Source organism: Rutidosis leptorrhynchoides, chromosome 11 (genome assembly GCF_046630445.1).
Source record: "Rutidosis leptorrhynchoides isolate AG116_Rl617_1_P2 chromosome 11, CSIRO_AGI_Rlap_v1, whole genome shotgun sequence".
Taxonomy (NCBI): domain Eukaryota; kingdom Viridiplantae; phylum Streptophyta; class Magnoliopsida; order Asterales; family Asteraceae; genus Rutidosis; species Rutidosis leptorrhynchoides.
The window spans coordinates 386,330,811-386,347,430 of record NC_092343.1 but is presented as its reverse complement, the minus strand read 5'-3'; the positions used below and the strand labels follow the sequence as shown (position 1 = coordinate 386,347,430).

At 31.0% G+C, this 16,620-nt stretch overlaps 1 long non-coding RNA gene across 1 annotated transcript; it reads right to left on the bottom strand.

Annotated features, from left to right (window-relative positions):
- Window positions 1-9,230: 9,230 nt before the first annotated feature.
- Window positions 9,231-10,809, bottom strand: LOC139876362 (uncharacterized). Its single transcript, XR_011768053.1, has 5 exons — window positions 10,650-10,809; window positions 10,433-10,525; window positions 10,117-10,192; window positions 9,814-9,919; window positions 9,231-9,471 (listed from the first exon to the last, which is right to left on the bottom strand). It is a non-coding gene; the product is annotated as an uncharacterized lncRNA (long non-coding RNA).
- Between the last annotated feature and the right edge of the window lie 5,811 nt (window positions 10,810-16,620).

Genomic DNA, 16,620 nt, shown 5'->3' with positions numbered 1-16,620 from the left:
TGGTCAAGGATAGTTGTAGTCCTACATTGCTAAGGTACCTAATTGTATAAGGAACACATAAAATGCAATCCTGGTTCTCTACAACAACCTGCTCTGATACCAATATGTCACGTCCTCCAGATAGGGCCTGGAAGAATAACGTGACTTAATATATCAAATCACAGTTGTATAAACGAGAACGACTCTACATGAGATGTTTTGTTGAGTTTTGCAGCGGAAGATAAATATGTCTTTAATTGATATGATATGTAATGAAGACTCCAAGCATAGCAAGCAATCATCATCAAAGCAGAAGATATACAGCGGAAGCAATATTTAAGTACCTGAGAATAAACATGCTTAAAAAGTCAACACGAGGTTGAGTGAGTTCATAGGTTTGTCATAAATAATGATTTCAGTAATAGTGTTAGACCACAAGATTTGTTTTCATAAGTAGATCACTCAGATCCAGTCAAGTTGATCTCCCACAGGATCAAAAAGTTATGCCAGTGCGTGATATTTAGACTAAACGTTGTTTGCCCCGTGACAAGTTGTTCTGTCCTTGTCGTTTAATTTCATTATCAAGTAATACAAAGATTTAGTCAAATGTATCGGGGACGTTACTCCCGATAGGCCTATCCCCAATAATTAAGAATGCCGTAGCAATTAAAAATATCACTGTAGGGACTTAGTCGGACATAGCCGGGTATAGCATAGTTATAACAGTTGGTACTGATATTTAGACTAGACTTTCAAGTTTGCCCCGTACAAGTTATCGTTTATACTTGTCGGTTGGGGACTTGCTGGTCATAGCCCAACATATCACAGTTTAATAGTTGATACGTGTAAAACAGTTATAAAAGTTGCGCATGTATTCCCAGCCTAAAAATATATAAAAAGGGAGCAGATGAACTCACATTAAATAGCAGTTGAAGTATTCCACGCAAGAAGGAAAGTAAAGCAAGTAAATGATCTGGATATCAACCTTGAGGTATAACGTTTGATTAGTTAATGTCTAACTTGACATAAAGTATGTTTATTAATATAGCAACTATATTGACAGTGACGGTTTTCGAGAAAAGTTCCTATTTCTCAAAAGTTTCTATTTTTGGAAACCTACTATTTATGAAAAACTTCCACTTATAGTAAGCTTCTAGTTTAAGAATGTTCGGGTTATAATTCTTAACAAAGATGTTGTACAATCTCGCCCAAACTTCGTCGCTAACATGCAAGTCACTCGAATGATCTATTGTTACCGAGCGGCCCAGGATCTCTTGACAAGAATCTAAGTCTTGGCATTCGAGATCCACAAGCGTCCTATAATGGTAACAAGGATCACCCTACAAGTAGCGGTGATGGTTGTAGTCTTTGTACGCTATCTTTAATTATAACCTTCACGTTAGGTGCGTATATACATATATATTCATTAATTCGATTTTAATTATAACTCCTATATATTAATTCATAAAAATACTTTTATAATTTTTAGTAACATATATTACTAATTATAACATGTTATTTATTTTTATTTTAATTGCATATAATTTATAACATTATTTACATGTTTCGGAAAAAAAAAACCAAAGTAAATAGTAAAAAGTAAAAAGTAAGAAAAGAATACTTACTAGTAGTAATTCTTCAAAGAGAGAATGGGAGAAATTTTGGTGTGAGTTTGAATGAGAAATGAGGGGTATTTATACTTGAAAAAATTAGGTAAAAAGAATAAAATAATTAAAAGGAAAAGAAATATTTTAATTTTTAATGGAATTTTAAAATTCAAAAGTATTAAATGTTAGGTCATGGGATAATGCACAAAATAAAATAATAAAAGTAGTTTTCCATTATAATTTTTAATTAAAAAGTAATTTATTTATTTATTTATTTTTTTATTAAAAAAATCATTTATTTTAAGGATTTTTTTTATATATATTTTTTTTAAAATAAACAAATTGATTAACTACTTTTCTAAGAATATTTGTCAATATTTTTTTTATTCATAATAACAATACTGATAATAAAGATATTAATTATTGATATCTTGTTAAAAAAGGATATTAATAATAATAATATTAATATATCAAATTAATGCGTAATTATTTACAAATAATTGTTCGTGAATCATCGGAATTAGTCGAGGTTAAATGAAATCATATAAAGATTTTTGTTTAAATTTTGCAGGAAATTTACGGGTTGTCACATTATAACCGGCAGCTAATAGTTACCAAAGCTAAGGGATTTTCCGTTCAAACTCAGTGTAGAATTAAGTATGTACTTGTATCCATTGCGTTTAAAATAAAGTGCAAGTATTCTCAGCCCAAAAATATAGATTACAAAAGCAATTAAAAAGGGAGCAAATAAAACTTACCTTAGCAGCACATAAAGTCATTTACTGAAATGTGACCGAAACTCGGAATGAAAAATAACCGTAGATCTCAACCTAAAGAACATATGTTGGTCAATACATGTCTAACAAGCTAGGTCAGATCATAGTGTATCACAATCCTAATGCTCGAGATCGGCATGCAAAAGTTAACAAAAGTTATCTCAAAAGTCAATCTGACCCAATATGATCTTTAAATCTATACATGTTTATTAACATAGTATAAGTCTTGATAATTGAACGAATTTATAGTTTATCAAACTCAAAATATTATTTATTTCAGGAGCTATATTAAATTTGAATTATCATGGCAATCGAAAATATTTTATTATTTCACATAGTTATTCAATACTTGTAAAATCAGATTATAATGTTTATAAATCTTTAAAACATGATAAAACAATCAACTTTGACAATTGTTCAACAAAACGAGACGTGCCTTATATAAAAATTCATTTACTCGATTAGTAATATCTAAAAATCCAATTTATCAATCTCATAGAAAAGTTGTTTAAATATTAATTTACAGTTTCAAACACAATTTCAATTAATGTCAAACATAATTCAGTTGACCATATCTTTTAATCCGTTTATCGAAATCACGCGATTTTTAAATGAAAAGTTATTAATTTTTCGACAGCTTTCCAACGACATGCATATCATATACCTTTTATCAATAACATATGTATCAAATTCGTGATTCATCATAAACTATCTAACGACAAAATTAAAGCATACAAGCATGTATAAACATATATACTCGAGCACTAGATATGGATACACTATTAATATATAAAAGATAAGATATGAATGCTCACGTATCAATATTGTGATTCAATATTGCAGGGAAGTACGTAGATGTAACGGAGATGATAAACACTAAGTTTGACTTGCGAACAATACCCACGAACATTACCCATAACCTCCATAGCTATAGCTCATAGTTTCCTTAGCTCTATCCTACTAGAAAAACTCGTCTTGAAATAACTCGCTCATAACCCCGTCGTAGTATTTTATGTATAGTATTAATAATAACATTACCTACTAATACGAATACTAATATTAATAAGATAAATATTCATAATCTTATTGTTAATAATATTAATATTAATAATATAATTATATATATAAAGAGAAAGAGATCGAGATAGATAGATAGACTGGAACCAAAAATCGAGCTTTTATAGAACCTTTTCTGGAACCGACACTCATGCGATAGCATGAGTTTCCAATGATATCTCCATGCGTTCGCATGGATCAAATGGCCAGCTAACATTCGTAAACATTTTCTTGCCGACACATATGTTTATAATAAATATATTATTTAATATATAATATATTTAATCTTTAGAATTAATTAAATATTATATTATATTCTCGTGCATAGTTGATTTGTAATTTTTACACCGATGTGTTGTACGTTGACTCTCGACTTACGTACCGGTTCCGGTTTTTTCGAACGCATTCTCGTACGCTGAGAAAACTAGTACTTTACGTTTCGCGACGTGTACCTTTATCAATAATTAAACTTATTTCACCAATGAGTATACTAATTAAAATGTAACTTATACTTTTGAGTGTTATGGTCATTTGCTTCCTAAAATCATCGTCCTAATATATATATATATATATATATATATATATATATATATATATATATATATATATATATATATATATATATATATATATATTATTTTAAATCTAAACGTTTTATGACTAAGTTATTATTATATTTTTATCACATTATAAAATATATATTTATATATATTTTTATTCATGTCTAGTTACAAATATTTGTTCGTGAATCGTCGGTCAAAATCATATAAATTTTAAATTTAAATTTGGTCGAAAATTTTCGGGTCGTCACACATCATAACCTTGCGTGAAATAACTAAAATATTCGGAAATATTAGTACTTTGGTAATTAGTTATACCTTGCACAATTCGAAGGAATAATTGTATCCGCATACGAACACCGCCTTTTAAACTTTTTTTGCGCATATATTGGCGACTCACAAAAATAATCTCTCCACAATCGGGATGCAGCCTCTTCACGATCTCTAGGAATGTAAGCTCGACCTCGTGGAATACGCAGTGTGGAATCGACTTCGGAGTCATCCTCTTCTATTTGTTGAATAAGTTGAACAAGGCGAAATCTTCTGAATCGGAATTGGAACCGCGTAACCTCGAACCCATGAGTAAAATGTAAGATTTAAGATGGATGAATATTTGAAGTTTTAAAAGAAAAAAAAAAAGGAGGTGGATGAGGAAGATGGTTGTGAAGATATATGTGTGTATTTGGTGTTATATAGATTAAAATGTTTAAATAAATTAAATTTTGAAAGAAAAAAAAATTTAATTCCAACGGATATATATCCGTTGAAATTACAGAACGAATCAGAAGTTACCACGCATCCATAACCCTTCCTCATCCTTCCGCCAGATTATCAATTGACGCCCTTGCGCGTTAGTTTTTGACGCCATGTTATAGGCATCAGGGGCGTCAAACTTGGCCAACTCAGTTGACGCGGACCCTTCTGACGCCGCGTCAAAACCAGTCTAATAAAAAACATTTAGTATAACACGAGTATAAACATCTAGTATAACATGAGTATAGATACTCGTTCTGTCGAACTAGTCTGATTACCATCATATCATATCATATCATACTATTATATATATATTTTTAATTTCGTTATTTTACTCCTGCAACTTTCTTTGTATCATCTAAAACCTCTGGTGCTCCATTAATCTTTTAATTAGTTACAATCTTTTTAAGTTCAAAAGCTTGGATTAGACGTGAGTAGGGACAAATTAACTATTTTCCTCTTTATTTTAAGCTATAAATAAAGTACTTTCTTATAAGCCTTTAAACTTTTTTCAATTAGTTGTAGTCCCACAAGCAAAGTTATATAATTTGAACATTATTATGCCTTCTTTTAATCATTTATTTATGAAGGTTTATAAACATTAACTAGTGAAATGATTCGTGAAACTACGGGTTTATTTAAACAAAACAGTTTAATGATATATTTTAGATATTAAGTGAATTTACAAGCTAAAATCATTTAGTTTAATGACCCGATGGATTCCGACTAAGAAACTTCTCGTTGTTTTACAAACACATTAATATACTTAACTTGGTCGGAATAAACGAACTACATTTATTCTCTCACTATCATCTTCCAATTTTCATCACAATTACTATTTTCCTTTTCATAAAAGCCTACGTTACAACCTTTTATTGAGACGTGTATTTTCGCATACATATATAACGTAATTAATCTCGTAAAGAGAACTCATATATATATGAATCTGAATAATAATATAATTATAATTATAAATAATAATAATAATATATAATAAAATTTGCTCAAAAATTGAGTATATATATATATATATATATATATATATATATATATATATATATTTTTTATTTTTTTTTGAAAGGCAAGTTTTTGGCATCGAATACTCTCATTTGCCACGCACGCACGCGCTTTCGGGCAAGAAACCCGAACCGCATTACAGGGATCCGAACCTTATACCATCCCGAGGGGCAGGCGGTCGGACCTGGGTCCTGAATACGGGTCGGTAAAACCTTTCCCGGGGCAATTCGGCTTTCAGGAAATGAATCCCACGAATATTTTAAAGGGGAGGGACTCGAACTTAAGACCTGCCCACCCCCATCCCAATGCACAAGTGCAAAGGGGTGAACCACTAGACCACAAGGTTTTAATAATAATTATTAGTAATATCAAATGCCTCTTGAAATTTTATCAAAAATAAGGTTGTACAATATGCCTCAAAGTTTTGTGTTAATGGAGTGTTTTGTAAAAGATTGTACAATTTAATTTAAAGTTTGTATATATGGTCATGTGAGTGTGTTATTATATGAATGTACATAAGACTTCAAATATTGTACATATGATCATTGAGGTGGGTCAACTTCACAAGTCAACAAATCAATAATCTTCATCCCCATTCCCCAATGTATAAAAATTTACACACAGTATCATCGGTCATACATTTAATCATCGGATTAAAATACTAATTTTGCTCATACATACACCTTCTTAATCCAATAAATTTCTAATTATTGATCTATATTTTCAATTAGCTGAATGAATATGTGAACAATTACTTGTAATAATTAATAATTAATGAGAGTGGATTTTTTTCTCCGAAAAACATGAAATAAATAAGTAGATTTAATTTAATTAGTAATTAATTAGATTAATGATATCAGTTTAAGGGCTTAGATTTTTTTCTTTTTCTTTTGGATTTTTGTTAACAAAACAATTAACATAATAATGACATCATTATTATAGGAATTTAATAATAACTATAGATACTACTCGTTATTTTAGTAGAAAAAAACGTTAGTTTTCATTTATTTTCTTTGATTAAATAAATTTAAATACAAAGCTTATAGAGAAGGCTTCATTGTTAATGATGCCTAATTTAGTTGATAATTAGTGAGCATTTTTGAGAAATTGGTCAAAATGACTTCATATATCCAAAAGTGTTTCAATGTCCCCTGAAATTTTGAAATTGCAATAATGTGCCCGGACCACGCACCACGCACCACGCATGATCTATGTAACTTGTTGCGGATGCGTGGTCACCGAGATAATGACCGAGACAACCATTTTTCCTCGAGAACACGCATCACGAACCAAGCACTTTGAATGAAAGAACTTTGAGATCGTAGCTCCGCACTAAGATACAAGCATCATGCATGATGCGTGATCAAAAATCATTATTGTAATTACGTTTTGAGAGCATATTATTAAAGTTTTTAAGAAACAGAGGGCATTCTAACCAATTTCCCATAAATTATTATGTCGAAATAGAAACACAAAAAGAAAAAGGCCCCAAAATCTATTTTTCTATCTACTGGGCTTGGAAAAGAAATGGGATGAGTGGGCTTGACCGCTTGAGGAAGCCCAACTGATCGAGCTCTTTAGTTTGCTTCTCAATCTAGACTTTAATGAGAAACAGTGTCTATAAACTGATGATGTGGAAATGATAAATTGAAGAGAGAAAGAACAAAGAGGTATAAAGTTTAATAAAACCCATCACAATAGAAAAATTGGGATTGAATTTAGAAGTAGATTTTGTCTGGGTTAAGGTGGTGTGGAACAAGCACGTGCCTTCAAAAATGGCTATTTTTCATTAGCTTTCTTTTCGTGGAGGCGTGCCGGTTAAAGAAGTTTTGAGGTATAGAATTTGCATTCGGGATGGTATTGATGACAAATGTTCAAAGTGTTCGGAGAAAGTTGAATCTATACAATATCGTTTATTACATTGTCCATGGGTGTTCAAGGCTTGATCGGCTCTTTTTAAGGGGTGGAATGTTTATTGGTTTTCAATGGTGTTTCTAAATGTTGGACGGGGATTGTTGAAGCGTCAAGCTAAAAGTTTCTCTATTGTTGGTGAACGCGAGCAAAGCCGAAAGTCATTAATTTTATGTTTGGCAAACTCAACCATGGGTTGTTATTTGAAGGATCAGTTTCGCCCATTTCATGTTACTGTTTTGATTTTATAAGCTTTCTTATGTTTTGATTGCCTGGAAAATTTGGATAGTTTCTTTTCTTATAGTCATGTAAGGCTAGTGTAATGTAATGGCCATGTAGTATGTGGACATGTGGTTTATAGTTGGCTGCTTGCTGACTTTCTTTGTAATGGTTTTTTCACTTTTTGTGAAAATATATTAATATACTTCATCTTTTGCCAAAAAAAAAAAAAAAAAAAAAAAAAAAAGAAACTTTCATCAAAGTAAATGTTGGATTAAATTCTTTCATTTATAAACTTTCATCAAAGTAAAATGTTGGATTAAAAATTTTCATGTATTGTTTAAGACTTTATTTATTTTCTTTTTTATAGTTTAAGACTTTAATTAAGTCAAAAGATTATTTTAAAAAACGTTATGGGAGGTAATTTGTCCACTACATCTTTTTTCTATTATATTATATCATCAAATTATTAGACAATAAGAACCCCCCAAGTTATTATGCTTTATTCACGAATTATTTATAAATTGCATATGAAACCTTATACCTAATTTAACCATAATGGACTTAAACTCACAACCCGACTTGGCCCAACTAGCTTAAACCCTAATAATATTCTAATACCCCTCGCAGTCTAACATCGAAATCGCAAAAGTTCGGACCGCACACTAAATAATAAAGTAACAAATAAAATATAACTTTTTTTAATTGCCGCATTACATAATAATAGCTTATAACCCGCGACTTCGCAGAATTATGAAAAAATGATTATTAAATTGCTAAATTTTTGAAAGAAATGTATCTAATTAAGTGTACAAAAGTAGGGATGAGCTCAGCTTATGAAAAAGCTACAACATTCATGTTTATTTACACTAAGTCACTAACAGCTAATTAAAGCATTTTATATAACAATGTCAAGAATCAAACCTTGTTTAACATCCCATCACATAACTTAAACGACTCATGAATTTCAACCATAGACCATAAAGCATCGTTAAATTATTAGGTCTAAACATATTTTGTAACCATCCCGAAATGAATGTTTTTGCATAATCGATTTTTCCAAGCCTACATAAACCTGCAATATCCACATCGTACACAACATTGTTGGGAATACAAGTATCTTCTGCTTTTGATCAACTATACTTAGACATTTGTGAAACTTTGACTTTTTAGAGAAACTTTCAAAATTATTGTCTGAGTAAAAGCACAAAATCCATGATATTTATGCAAAAGCATCTCATTGAGTATTTTTTTTTTTTTATATATATTTTTTAACTTTACTCACCTTTTTAAAAGAAAGCTATAAACCAATAATCTAAGATGTATTTGATTTGTGATTTAAAAGGGTATTATAGAGTTATACAATAATCATCATTATTACCATAACAAAGATATCCGATAAAAAAAAAAATTTCAAGTCTTCACAATTGACTGATTTTTTGCTTCCCATCTTCATGGCAATACACTCATCAAAGTTCTCGCCCACAACACGGTCGTAACTATTTCCATAATAACTGTTACACTTCTAAAAATTTGTGCCATCGTACACATAACGGATTTTGTCTGGAAAACCCCTTCACCCAACACCTACAACTACAAATAGCATAGAGGCAAAATTCATAACATCAACAAAGCAAGAATAGAAATTTGACAAGTGACCATTTAAACCGTTCCTTCACGAAACCCACTTTGCAATATCAGATTCTTTAAAGTATAAATTTACAAGTTTACCAATTTTGTATTCCGTGACACGTTTTACTCAATTTTTTTTTTTTTTTTGGAAAAGCAGACAGTTTTATTAATAAAATTAAGAAGGGCACAAGAAGGCAAATGAAACCCCATTAAAGATCCAAACAAGAACTAAATTTAATAAACTTTCACATGCCCCGCCCATTTTAGTACACCTTATGAAAACTGTAAAGTACATTTATATACCTGAGGGTCGTGGTCTTTGAGCATGTACTCTTGCTTTATGAAACTACACATCGTGTACACTCCCATGAACGAATGTGCAAGATTCCGCACAATGATAACATTGACCCTGTATAGAGTCAGATCAATCAATATTAATAACTCCTTGTTTATATAGTTAAAGAGCAAAAAATCATTCCATATTACACCTATACTTACTTGATCTGAATGGAATATGTACACGTACATCAGTACATGCATAAGTGTCTGGACCTCCTCAATCGTAATTTTCTTAAAATCATTAACATCACCCACTGCAGTCCTTACCACCGGTGCTAACAACTCTAGTGTTTGTGAATCAAGAAAAGCTTATCCATCATCTGAACCATTGTCAGCTTGTAATCTATAAATATATAAGACCGAGAATGGATGAGCATGGTGCTATCAAACATTGTACAAACATAGCAGACTGTTTAGTAATATAACTATAAAACTATCAATATATAAATGAGATTCTAAAATATGTAGCTGAAATTGGGTCATCCTTTATGAAAATACTTAAATGAGTTATTATAGTAGTTGCACAAAAGTATCATACAAATTGTAAATGAGATATTAAAAAAGTTGATATCATTATACTTACTGCAATATAATTGCTGCAATTGGGTCTACTTCTTGATCAGTGAAGATTCGACAACCAAATAGTTGATTGCTTAATTGTGGCTCACCTAGTCACCTGTTAAAAAAAAAAATTTATTCAATTTGTAACTTACCTTCCAATTTTTTTTTTTTTTAAACATAAACATATGTTGCAATATTGAAGGGGGTTGATGAACCTTTGTGTTTCGGTAGAAGCTAACCTTACTTAGAGCGATTAACCAAAAATGGTGCACAATCTTCAAACATGAATTTCTTAACGCCTGCAACTATTGTGTTCCCCTGTCTTGTCGTGTCTGGTAAGTTCGCAATTATAAGAATAACACAAGAAGAAAAAAAATTACATAATCGGATGTGTAGTAACTGATCTAATACGCAACATGTATAGCATTTTGTAAACAACTGTAATCTTCTTGTTAAAAGTATAGTTCATTTCCTATAGTTGTACATGTAACCAAAAAACAAATTATATACCCACATAATATAAAAAAAAAATCAAATAAAAAGAATATCTAAGTATGGTTTAGAATCATCTCGTGGCGCAAAATTTCTTTTGGATTGTTGAACTAAGTGTGTGCCCATATAACAACGATTTTCACACAGATCTTGCAACTTTCTGCATTCTAAATAAATGTCTGTTACTGCCAAGTGTCAGCAAACCTTGATAAAAACTCTAATAAATTAGCATAAATAATAACCTTAAAGAAAAGTTCCTTAAAAAAAAAAAAAAAAAAAAAAAAAAAAAGTTCCTTATAGTAAGATCAAAGTTCAGTAGATTAACTCTTATATGATTTGTTGTAACTTGTAACCAACAAACCTTTTCTCACTGTGAGGATTGTCTACTCCACCATAATGGCTCCCTGTGTCATTGACGTAAAACCGCTTAAAGAAAACTATATAGGAACAAAACCTTAAACTAATAATATTGTTAAAAAACCTTTAACGAAAAGGTCAATCTTTAAATATAAAACCTTTCAACAAAGCATTCCGAATATTGATCATACAAGATCCAGATTACTAACTATTAAAAAGGTGAAAGAACACAAAAACAAAATTTAAGTGTTTCAAACTATTAATGATACCCGTGTTTTTTAGGGTATTTGTGTCATTAAACAATACAATTAGATGAAAGAGACAATTGTTGAGTGATAAGGAAATCTATTCTATGATTTTTATTGAAAGATGGGAGTTAATCCAATGGTCCTCTTTTTGCCATCTCAAATTTTGAAAGGCTGATTAGCTAAAAGCAACTTTGTTATTATATATAATATAGAATATAGATATAGATAGATAGATATAGATTTGCTTGAATAGTTGCATATTTTTTTAACGGCTTCTTTTTTTCGTAGGGTTTTTTTTTCTTTTATGATGTGACTTGTTGTGCATTAAAGTCATTAGATACTTGCAATATAGTGAACATTAGAAGCGAACAAATTTTGATACATACATTGATAGCTCTAGTTCGGTTCAATTATAGCTAAAAAAATTCGCCCTGTTTTTTTATCAGCCAGTTACTAAATCCATATAGTTACTTTAAAATTTTGGTTTAGTTAGATGCGCTGGCAAGCAAAGACTAGCATTTAAACCCATTATTATCATAATAACCATCTCATTAATGTTGGCATTTGTAAGTCAAAAGTTCCTAACATTCATGAATGCACCATATTCCTTTCAATTCACAATATAATCAAGTAAATACAAATCGATGTATATGTATTGGACGATTAGTATTACCCGGTTAAGTCGGGACTAGTCATATGTTGTTTAACCGACTTTGACTGAATTTGACCCTTTGATCGATGTTTACCGACATTGACGCATGAATTTTAACCGACTTGGATTATTCGCTTTGACTGATTTTGACCCTTCGATTGATGTTTACCGACACTGACGGATGAATTTTGACCGACTTCGATTGTTCGGGACGAGCTACTTGAAAATCCCGAATAGTCGAGAACGGCTGATAATATGTACAACCTGTAGTGATTTAGAGGTCTGCACAAACAGATGAATAACTATAGCACGAGATCAACCAACAAGATATACTCGAAAGCATGTAAATAACACGAGCGGTTTACGTGGAAGCCCTCAATTTAATGAGAGGAAAAACCACGGGCAAACGAGCAACGATCCACTATATGTTAAACTGAGTACAACGGATCCAACAGTGTATATGCTGTTGGAATAGCAGAGATAAAAAACGTATGGGAAACTATGTGCGTGAGTAGGTATATTTTTTTCGGCCAGGGCTTATGGGTTTATATATATACCCGTACAATATGAATGAGACGTGAATTGTAATTTAGTAAGGAGTCAGGAGTCCCAACACAACTCAACTAAATATCCAACTCCTAAACTTGAGGAGCAAGCCGTAAAAGTGGTGTTTTGGATCACGACACAACAATTCTTCACCTTGAGCTTAAACGCATAGTTCCCCTTGCTGTCGTTGAAATGTCCCGTTCTTATTGATTAAAAACGTTCCATATTAATTGATTTCGTTGCAAGGTTTTGACCTCTATATGAGACGTTTTTCAAAGACTGCATTCATTTTAAAACAAACCATAACCTTTTTTTCATCAATAAAGGTTTAAAAAGCTTTACGTAGATTATCAAATAATGATAATCTTAAATATCCTGTTTACACACAACCATTACATAATGGTTTACAATACAAATATGTTACAACAAAATAAGTTTCTTGAATGCAGTTTTTACACAATATCATACAAGCATGGACTCCAAATCTCGTCCTTATTTAAGTATGCGACAGCGGAAGCTCTTAATAATCACCTGAGAATAAACATGCTTAAAACGTCAACAAAAATGTTGGTGAGTTATAGGTTTAACCTATATATATCAAATCATAATAATAGACCACAAGATTTCATATTTCAATACACATCCCATACATAGAGATAAAAATCATTCATATGGTGAACACCTGGTAACCGACATTAACAAGATGCATATATAAGAATATCCCCATCATTCCGGGACACCCTTCGGATATGATATAAATTTCGAAGTACTAAAGCATCTGGTACTTTGGATGGGGTTTGTTAAGCCCAATAGATCTATCTTTAGGATTCGCGTCAATTAGGGTGTCTGTTCCCTAATTCTTAGATTACCAGACTTAATAAAAAGGGGCATATTCGATTTCGATAATTCAACCATAAAATGTAGTTTCACGTACTTGTGTCTATTTTGTAAATCATTTATAAAACCTGCATGTATTCTCATCCCAAAAATATTAGATTTTAAAAGTGGGACTATAACTCACTTTCACAGATTTTTACTTCGTCGGGAAGTAAGACTTGGCCACTGGTTGATTCACGAACCTATAACAATATATACATATATATCAAAGTATGTTCAAAATATATTTACAACACTTTTAATATATTTTGATGTTTTAAGTTTATTAAGTCAGCTGTCCTCGTTAGTAACCTACAACTAGTTGTCCACAGTTAGATGTACAGAAATAAATCGATAAATATTATCTTGAATCAATCCACGACCCAGTGTATACGTATCTCAGTATTGATCACAACTCAAACTATATATATTTTGGAATCAACCTCAACCCTGTATAGCTAACTCCAACATTCACATATAGAGTGTCTATGGTTGTTCCGAAATATATATAGATGTGTCGACATGATAGGTCGAAACATTGTATACGTGTCTATGGTATCTCAAGATTACATAATATACAATACAAGTTGATTAAGTTATGGTTGGAATAGATTTGTTACCAATTTTCACGTAGCTAAAATGAGAAAAATTATCCAATCTTGTTTTACCCATAACTTCTTCATTTTAAATCCGTTTTGAGTGAATCAAATTGCTATGGTTTCATATTGAACTCTATTTTATGAATCTAAACAGAAAAAGTGTAGGTTTATAGTTGGAAAAATAAGTTACAAGTCGTTTTTGTAAAGGTAGTCATTTCAGTCGAAAGAACGACGTCTAGATGACCATTTTAGAAAACATACTTCCACTTTGAGTTTAACCATAATTTTTGGATATAGTTTCATGTTCATAATAAAAATCATTTTCTCAGAATAACAACTTTTAAATCAAAGTTTATCATAGTTTTTAATTAACTAACCCAAAACAGCCCGCGGTGTTACTACGACGGCGTAAATCCGGTTTTACGGTGTTTTTCGTGTTTCCAGGTTTTAAATCATTAAGTTAGCATATCATATAGATATATAACATGTGTTTAGTTGATTTTAAAAGTCAAGTTAGAAGGATTAACTTTTGTTTGCGAATAAGTTTAGAATTAACTAAACTTTGTTCTAGTGATTACAAGTTTAAACCTTCGAATAAGATAGCTTTATATGTATGAATCGAATGATGTTATGAAAATCATTACTACCTTAAGTTCCTTGGATAAACCTACTGGAAAAGAGAAAAATGGATCTAGCTTCAACGGATCCTTGGATGGCTCGAAGTTCTTGAAGCAGAATCATGACACGAAAACAAGTTAAAGTAAGATCATCACTTGAAATAAGATTGTTATAGTTATAGAAATTGAACCAAAGTTTGAATATGATTATTACCTTGTATTAGAATGATAACCTACTGTAAGAAACAAAGATTTCTTGAGGTTGGATGATCACCTTACAAGATTGGAAGTGAGCTAGCAAACTTGAAAGTATTCTTGATTTTATGTAACTAGAACTTGTAGAATTTATGAAGAACGCTTAGAACTTGAAGATAGAACTTGAGATAGATCAATTAGATGAATAAAATTGAAGAATGAAAGTGTTTGTAGGTGTTTTTGATCATTGGTGTATGGATTAGATATAAAGGATATGTAATTTTGTTTTCATGTAAATAAGTCATGAATGATTACTCATATTTTTGTAATTTTATGAGATATTTCATGCTAGTTGCCAAATGATGGTTCCCACATGTGTTAGGTGACTCACATGGGCTGCTAAGAGCTGATCATTGGAGTGTATATACCAATAGTACATACATCTAAAAGCTGTGTATTGTACGAGTACGAATACGGGTGCATACGAGTAGAATTGTTGATGAAACTGAACGAGGATGTAATTGTAAGCATTTTTGTTAAGTAGAAGTATTTTGATAATTGTATTGAAGTCTTTCAAAAGTGTATAAATACATATTAAAACACTACATGTATATACATTTTAACTGAGTCGTTAAGTCATCGTTAGTCGTTACATGTAAGTGTTGTTTTGAAACCTTTAGGTTAACGATCTTGTTAAATGTTGTTAACCCAATGTTTATAATATCAAATGAGATTTTAAATTATTATATTATCATGATATTATCATGTATGAATATCTCTTAATATGATATATATCCATTAAATGTCTTTACAACGATAATCGTTACATATATGTCTCGTTTAAAAATCATTAAGTTAGTAGTCTTGTTTTTACATATGTAGTTCATTGTTAATATACGTAATGATATGTTTACTTATCATAGTTCATGTTAAATATATATATATATATCCATATATATGTCATCATATAGTTTTTACAAGTTTTAACGTTCGTGAATCACCGGTCAACTTGGGTGGTCAATTGTCTATATGAAACATATTTCAATTAATCAAGTCTTAAAAAGTTTGATTGCTTAACATGTTGGAAACATTTAATCATGTAAATATCAATCTCAATTAATATATATAAACATGGAAAAGTTCGGGTCACTACAGTACCTACCCGTTAAATAAATTTCGTCCCGAAATTTTATGCTGTTGAAGGTGTTGACGAATCTTCTGGAAATAGATGCAGGTATTTCTTCTTCATCTGATCTTCACGCTCCCCGGTGAACTCGGGTCCTCTACGAGCATTCCATCGAACTGTAGCGACCCGACCAAATCATCATTGACGGCGCCGTCTACTTAGGTCCCGTTACGTGGTCATAAGTCTTTAAAACAACGTTTGACCAAAAGATATGTCGCATTCATTTCAAATGTAAAGGTTGTTCAAGTTTACAAGAATAGTTCCACCACAAGTTACGATACAAAGTTTTAAGTACAAATGAAACTTATGCGACACAATTTAAAAGTATCCAAAAGACGCTCCATGTATGCATATATACTCGACATCCAATGCAAGTATCAAAATAATGAGCGGAAGCATGTATCATGTATCGTTCAAGGACCTGAGAAAATCATAGAAATCT